The sequence below is a fragment of the Lactuca saligna genome, chromosome 4 (assembly GCF_052625555.1).
Source record: "Lactuca saligna cultivar CGN05327 chromosome 4, ASM5262555v1, whole genome shotgun sequence".
NCBI classification, from domain to species: domain Eukaryota; kingdom Viridiplantae; phylum Streptophyta; class Magnoliopsida; order Asterales; family Asteraceae; genus Lactuca; species Lactuca saligna.
Genome location: NC_136420.1, coordinates 83,690,081 through 83,697,586, shown reverse-complemented (window position 1 = coordinate 83,697,586; position 7,506 = coordinate 83,690,081).

Sequence of the window (7,506 nt, the reverse complement as noted above, 5' to 3'; positions counted from 1 at the left end):
GCACTTGCAAGAGATGTTGGGTACCCTAAGGAGGGAGAGCTTGTATGCCATGTTCTCCAAGTGTGAGTTTTGGTTGTGCGAGGTGCAGTTTCTAGGGCACCTTGTCAACCAAATAGGTATTTTGGTCGACCCGGCCAAGGTTGTGATGAGATGGGAGGTTCTGAAGTCTCCATCTAAGATTCATAGTTTCCTTAGTTTAGCAGACTATTATCAGAGATTCAATCATGATTTTTCCAAGATAGCAGTACCCCTGACCCAAATGATGAATAAGGTCATTGTATTTCGATGGGGGCCCAAGCAACAGGTAGCGTTTGAGACGTTGAGGCAGAGGTTGTGCGAGGCACCGGTCTTAGCCCTGCCAGAGGGTGTGGAGGATTTTTTTTAGTGTACGGTGATGTGTCCATCTCGGGTTTGGGTGCAATATTGATGTAGAGGCGACACATCATCAACTACGCCTCAAGGCAGCTGAAGCCTCACGAGACAAATTACCCGATGCACAACTTGGAGTTGGGACGGTTGTTTTCGCTCTTAAGATTTGGTGACACTATCTTTATGGGATCCGTTGTACCATTTACACCAACTATAAGAGCTTGAGATACCTCATGGATCAGCCGAATCTGAACATGAGGCAGCGTTGGTGGTTAGATGTGGTGAAGGATTACGAATGTGAGATCCTCTACCACTCGAGAAAGGCTAATGTTGTGGCTGATGCACTTAGCCACAAGACATTCGCAGCCCCAATCAGAGACATCTGTATGCGAATAATAGTAGTGACTCCACTTTTGGAGAAGATCCGGGAGACCCAGCATGAGGCTATGAAGGAGGAACACTGCAAGAGTGATCGTATCGTAGGCCAGATTTCCTCCTTCGACTATGATAGCCTCAGGCTGTTGACACTTCATCGCAGAGTGTGGGTCATGTACGCATGCGGTGTGCACTAGATCCTGATGGAGGAGGCACACAAGTCCAGATTTTCCATCCATCCCTAGGCCATGAAGATGTATAGAGATCTCTGTCCTGATTACTGGTGGCCCTTCATGAAGCGGGATGTAGCATGGTACTTTGAGAGGTGCCTGACCTGCAGGAAGGTCAAGGCCAAGCACCAAAGGCGTCATGGCAAGATGCAGTCGTTGGATATCCCCGTTTGGAAATCAGAGGATATTACTATGGATTTCATCACAAAGCTTCTCAGGATTGCACGGGGAGTGGATTCAATTTGGGTCTTCAAGGATCAGTTGACTAAGAGTGCCCGTTTCATACCGAGTCAGAAGAGCATCTCGACTGAGAAGCTGGCCGACATCTATATCAGAGAGGTAGTATCTCATCTGCACTTTAGCACGTCTTTTCACCCACAAATGGATGGTCAAAGTGAACGGACCATCCAGACATTGGAGGATATGCCTGTGGCAATGCGTTTTATACTTTTGTGGTAGTTGGGATACCTACCTTCCTTTGGCAGAGTTTTCCTATAATAATAGCTACCACGCCAACATCGACCGTCCTGCCTTTGAGATGCTATATGGGTGGAAGTGAAGAACCCCGATATGTTGGGGCGAGGTTGGATAGAGGGTCATAGGAAATACCAAATTGGTACTCAAGACGATAGAGAAGATCCACCAGGTCTAGAGTCTACTCTAGACGGCCCAAAGTCGGTGGAAGAGCTATACCGATAGACGTCGATTAGACATGGAGTTTCAGGTAGGAGATATAGTCCTCCTGAAGGTCACCTTGGAAAGGTTTCATCCGATTCAGTAAGAGGGGAAAAATGGGCCCCAGATACATTCGTATGTTCAGGGTATTGGCCCTGGTGGGCCGGGTTATGTATCAACTGTATCTACCAGTCGAGCTTAGGCAGATCCACAACACCTTTCATGTCTCCCAGCTGAGGAAGTGCTTGGTAGATGACTCTGTATTGGTGGCTATAGAGGATATTCAGGTGGATGACATCCTAAACTACATCGAGTGACCGGTAGATATCCTCATTCGGAAGACAAAGGATCTAAGGAACAAGAGGGTAGAGTGGGTGAAGGTACAGTGGAAGCATCTCTTGGGCTTGGAGTGGACATGGGAGCCGGAGGATGATATTAGGGAGCACTACCCCGAGCTATTTCCAGGTGCAGCAGACTTCTAGGATAAAGTCTAAAATAAGTGGGGGAGATTTGAAACGCCCATCATTTGAGGTAATATTTATTTTAAAATATTTGTAATGTATTTTTCTGGAATAAGGAATGATTAAAGATTATTGCATGGGCTTAGCTCATAAATTTGCTTACTTGGTGAAAATGGAATTTGCTATACGTTTTTAGGGTTTAGATTATTGCAAGGTGTACACGCAACGCACACAAGCAGACTCCAAACCCTATTTTTTAGGGTTTAGCTCATAAATTTGCTTACTTGGTGGCTTCCAACCCACGAAATGTACCCAAACTTGGATTATAACATCTAACTTCCATGGAAATGACCAAAACATGTTAACAGGGTAGTACGTTGGGCGTACATGCCAGTACGCGCGATGTACAAGCCATGCAAGTTATATGCATAGCGTATAGAGGAGTGCACTTAACATACTCTCAAGATTTGGGTTTCACGTCTTCCGGCCTCAGATTGGGCCAATTCTTTAGATTTATCAGCTAGTGGGCCTTAATGGGCCATAAGGAGTTAGTTTTGGGTCAAGGACATATTTGGGCTTTTGGGAAAGGTCCATTTGAGGAGTTGGGCCCAATTTAGAAAATTGGGCCATTAGTGGTCCTTTAGTGGGCTTGGAAAGATAAAATGGAAATTAGGCGTTGCATATGGTCCAAATTAGACATAGGGGTAAAATAGTCATTTTACCCTAATAAGTATTATGCATTTTGACTAAGTGTTGTTAGGATAATGATAGTTGGGGAGTCGTTGGCGCAGCCGTTGGGGATTCTTTGCCATGAGATTTAACATTTAGCTTTGCGAGGTGAGTTACCTTCCAGTAGGAGTGGGTCGAAGGCACTAATGTCGGCCCACTAGTATTGATTATAGTTGAAAGGATTTTCTTTGTGATAATTGTCAGGTATGCCACTATCTGTTATGCTTTATGTGCCAGTATGGTATGTTATTATGTGATAGTGGTAGAGGTTAAATAGTCCCCGGTTACCGGTTGAAAGAGACCGAAAGGGAGGTCGGCACCTAAATATTCTAGGAAGTATATGATTAACATGCTATGGTATTATATGGTAGTGTTAGGGGTGAAATAGTTCCCGGTTATTGGTTGAAAGAGACCGAAGGGGTAGGCCAACACCCATATATTCTAGGCAGCTACCAATTGAAAGAGACCAAAGGGTAGGCCACCACCCAGATATGCTAGGTAGTTACTGGTTCAAAGAGACTGAAGGGGAGGCCAACACCCAATTATGCTAGGTGTTATGTGATTATTATGGTATTTAATATAATGAGGGAACTTACTAAGGTTTTTAGTTTTGGTTTCAGGAAAGGAGCCGACATGACTGAAACACGTCACACCACTACTTTCCGTACTATGATATTATTGGGATTTTTACTATAACATGATTATGACTTGTTTTGAGACATTTGACTTATGGATTTTTATGATATGGGATAACGCAATGATGTTTTTAATAATCTGTTTTATGAATTATTAAATTAAAAATGAAATTTTTGGCCTTGGATATTGAGATGTTACACTCGGATCAATAGCAGATGTCTATACAAAATCCATACACTCGTACCAAGGGCGGATGTCAGAGTTCTAAGTTCCATATATATCTCACATGTATTCTTTAGGAGTTACTACCCAATATCTCACATGTTTTTAATAATCTGTTTTCTGAATTATTGATTAGCTTGGGTCTCTTATGTTAGTCTTATTTTATCTTTGGTAAGGCTATGATGCTCTACTCTTGATACTTATATTATCATTATTATCATGAAATTATATATATATATATATATATATATATATATATATATATATATATATATATATATATATATATATATAACTTAACGCATATAGAACCGTACTTGGTTTGCATATCATATATTATCAAATATGTTCTTAACACATATTCCATGAAAGTACTAAGCCTTAATCTAGTTTCATAATCCTCATGACTATACTTATAGTCTATATTCCTCAATAATCCCAATATCTACATCAAGATCTATCATGTAAGGACCATTCATGCATGATAGTTTGGAGGTAATACCATTTCAACATGTACCCTTTCTGAAATCCAAAGTTAGAAAATTTCACTGGCAAAGCTACTACTCGCTAGCTAGTAATACTTCATGGATCCCATGGATTCACCGAGGGCTAAAACTAAGAGAAAATGGGCTAAAACTGAATGAAACCGAGAGACGATGTTTGGAAAGATGTAGTAAAAGGAATGAGGATTTGCCTCCTATTTATAGCCAATTTTGGATGCATTGCGTGCAAAAGTGGTGCACGTCGTGCATGTTAGGGTGACGTCTCTCCAACCACTTTTTTGTCACATGTAACAATCTCCGTGGTCCGCGTTTTCGCCTTCTAGAAGTGCATGTCGTGCACCTAATGCGTACTGCGAGGCCGCAAATCGCAAATTTTGTCAATTTCATAACTTCTTCATATCAACTTCGTTTTTGACGTTCATTATATCCCTGAAAAGCATTGACGAGATATAAAATTTTTCTTTAGACTCCATCAGCTAATTCTGAATTTATTTTTCTTCCCTATTTTTATAAGATTTAATGATTTTATAAAAATCATAACTCTCTCTTACGGACTCCGATTTTGGTTTACCTTTTACCAAAATTTATATCTTAGAGAGTACTATGATTGTTCTTTTTGTGATTTTATCCAAAAGTCAACCATTCTCTTTGCACATTTTTAACATCACACATTTCTTATGTGCGATTGACTTATATATTTTATAAAAATCATATCTAATTCATACGGAGTCGGATTTCTACGAGATTTATGTTTTCGGGATCGTAACGGCATGTACTTTCTAAATATTATATATATATATATATATATATATATATATATATATATATATATATATATATATATATATATATATATATATATATATATATATATATATAAGGTTGTAAAAAACGCTCGATGTTAGCTAGTCGGTGGACTGGGGTCAAGGGATTAATCGACTAGGCGAAGATTTATCAGGGGATTAATCGGGAACCATTAATTGCTAATTTATTAAATTTTAAAAAATTAAATATGATTAATATCATATCAAGGTTCGTAAATAGCACTAATAACATAACAAAATAGATTAATATGATTAATACAACACTAATCATGCCTCAAATAGTTTCATTTAAATAAAACTTCTTCAAAATATTAAAATTTCACCGTTTTATAATATTTCACTCATTATGTATGTAGGGATTAATCGCTAGGTGCCCTCTAATCGGTCGAGTAGCGCCTAGGGATTAATCGGAGATTAATTGAGACCTAATCGAGATTTTTACAACAGTAATATATATATATATATATATATATATATATATATATATATATATATATATATATATATATATATATATATATATGTCTGTGTGTGTGTGTTTTGGCACACTTATTTTTACGACTTACAAACAATTTGGTTAATTTTTCTTATTTTTCCTTAATATGAAACTTCTATTCTATAGTCTGTAGCATGCACGACTATATATTGTCCTAATCAAGGATTTAATTTTAATAATTCTTACTTATTATATGTATCTTGAATTTAGGGGTGTTGTAGTTTGGAAAACGGGGTAATGAACTCACCTTTGAAGTGTCAAACCGTTGATGTAGGGTAAATTTCGGGAGTCCGGGATTCAAGAGGCAATTTGGGAATTAATGGTACGGAGATCGAGAGAGAGAGAGAGAGAGAGAGAGAGAGAGAGAGAGAGAGAGAGATAGAGAAAGAGAAAGAAAGAGAGAGAAAGAAAGAGAGAGAGAGAGATAAAGAGAGAGAAAGAGATGTGTTGAGGTGTGAGAAAGGATTAGCCTAAGCTTCCTGTTTATAGAATGTTTTTTGGTTGCACGTCATGTAGCGCATTTGAACCAGACAGGTGTTGACACGTGTCCTCTTTTCATCGTGTCACGTCATTCGTATCTTGATGAATTAGGGTGTCAAGGTGCACACCACGCGCTACAAGTGGGTGGATGCGACATTATTTTATAAACTTTGAAAATCCGTAACTCTCGCATACGAACTCTGTTTTCAACAACTCTTATACACCTGCGTAGGTCTCAAAATACACTACAACTTTCCTTGTGGTCATTTTGGCTTTCGTTTTTTACTCTGTCTTTTGTAACTTTGATGATTCTATAGAAATCATAACTCTCTCATACACGTTCCGTTTTAGGCATTCTTTGTCTCAGAATTCCTATTTTGAGTAGTATTACAATTGTCCTTTTTGTGACTCTTTTCCAAAAGTAAACCATTATTCTTGTAGTTTTCGTCATTGTAAATTTTTTTTATATACGGTAGATATTTATTTACTAAATAAGTCATATCTTACCCATATTGAGTCAGATTTTTGTGAAATTTTTATTTCTATGATTGCAGTAGCTTATATAATCTAGAAATGCTAACCTACTCTCAAAGTCATGTGACTTTTCGTGCACCTATTTTTGAACCTAAAGATTGACAAAATTAAAGACGAAAAATAAAATATATTGAAATATATTCGGTGGTTACAACACTGTCCTTACATTTTCGTGTTTTATCATTAAATAATAACTGGGGACGATGATGTATTTTCCAAATTGTGACAACAAGTCTCGACTCTAAAGAATTTGGACCTATTTTTTTGTACGCCTTACTCTTTTAGGTAAAGTGAGAGTCTTATAGCTTATTCATTTCTTTGAAAAAAATGAGTAAGTAGGAAAAACTATCACATACGAGCTCATAGAGGGTACCAATTGCAAAATTCGATACCAATCAAATTTTAAGCATTTAGTCAAAGAAATCTTAGTTAATATACAAAGCGATTGAAGAAATTAAATATGAAGGAAAAAGTTAACATTTTTCAATCAAATTATGTGCCTCCAAAATATCAAATCTGCCATATGAGAAGAATTTATGTGATGCAATATATGATACTTTCAAAATATTGAAAAGAATATGAGTCGACCCCTATAACCAAGCTAACTTTTTTCGGCGGAAGTTGATTTGCTTTGTCGGAGTCTCTAAGGATGGGTCAAGTTAGGTAATTATGGTGAAGTTAAATAGAAATATAATTATGAAATATGATATATTTTTGAATAAGGTAAATTAATGTGTATATTTTATTTTATTTTATAAATTTGTTTCGGTAAGCATTTTCTCACCTTGGATTATGAGATTACACTCGAGGTATTGATATTGGTGTTCATATAAGTGATTTCATTGGATATTACCTGATCTGAAAGATGAAGATGAGAAAAAATATAATGAAGTGTTGTTAAAATATTGCAATCTCATGTCTTTTATTCTCAAAGTTTTTTTTTTATCTTTATTTTAGGTTTTGTTTTAAGTG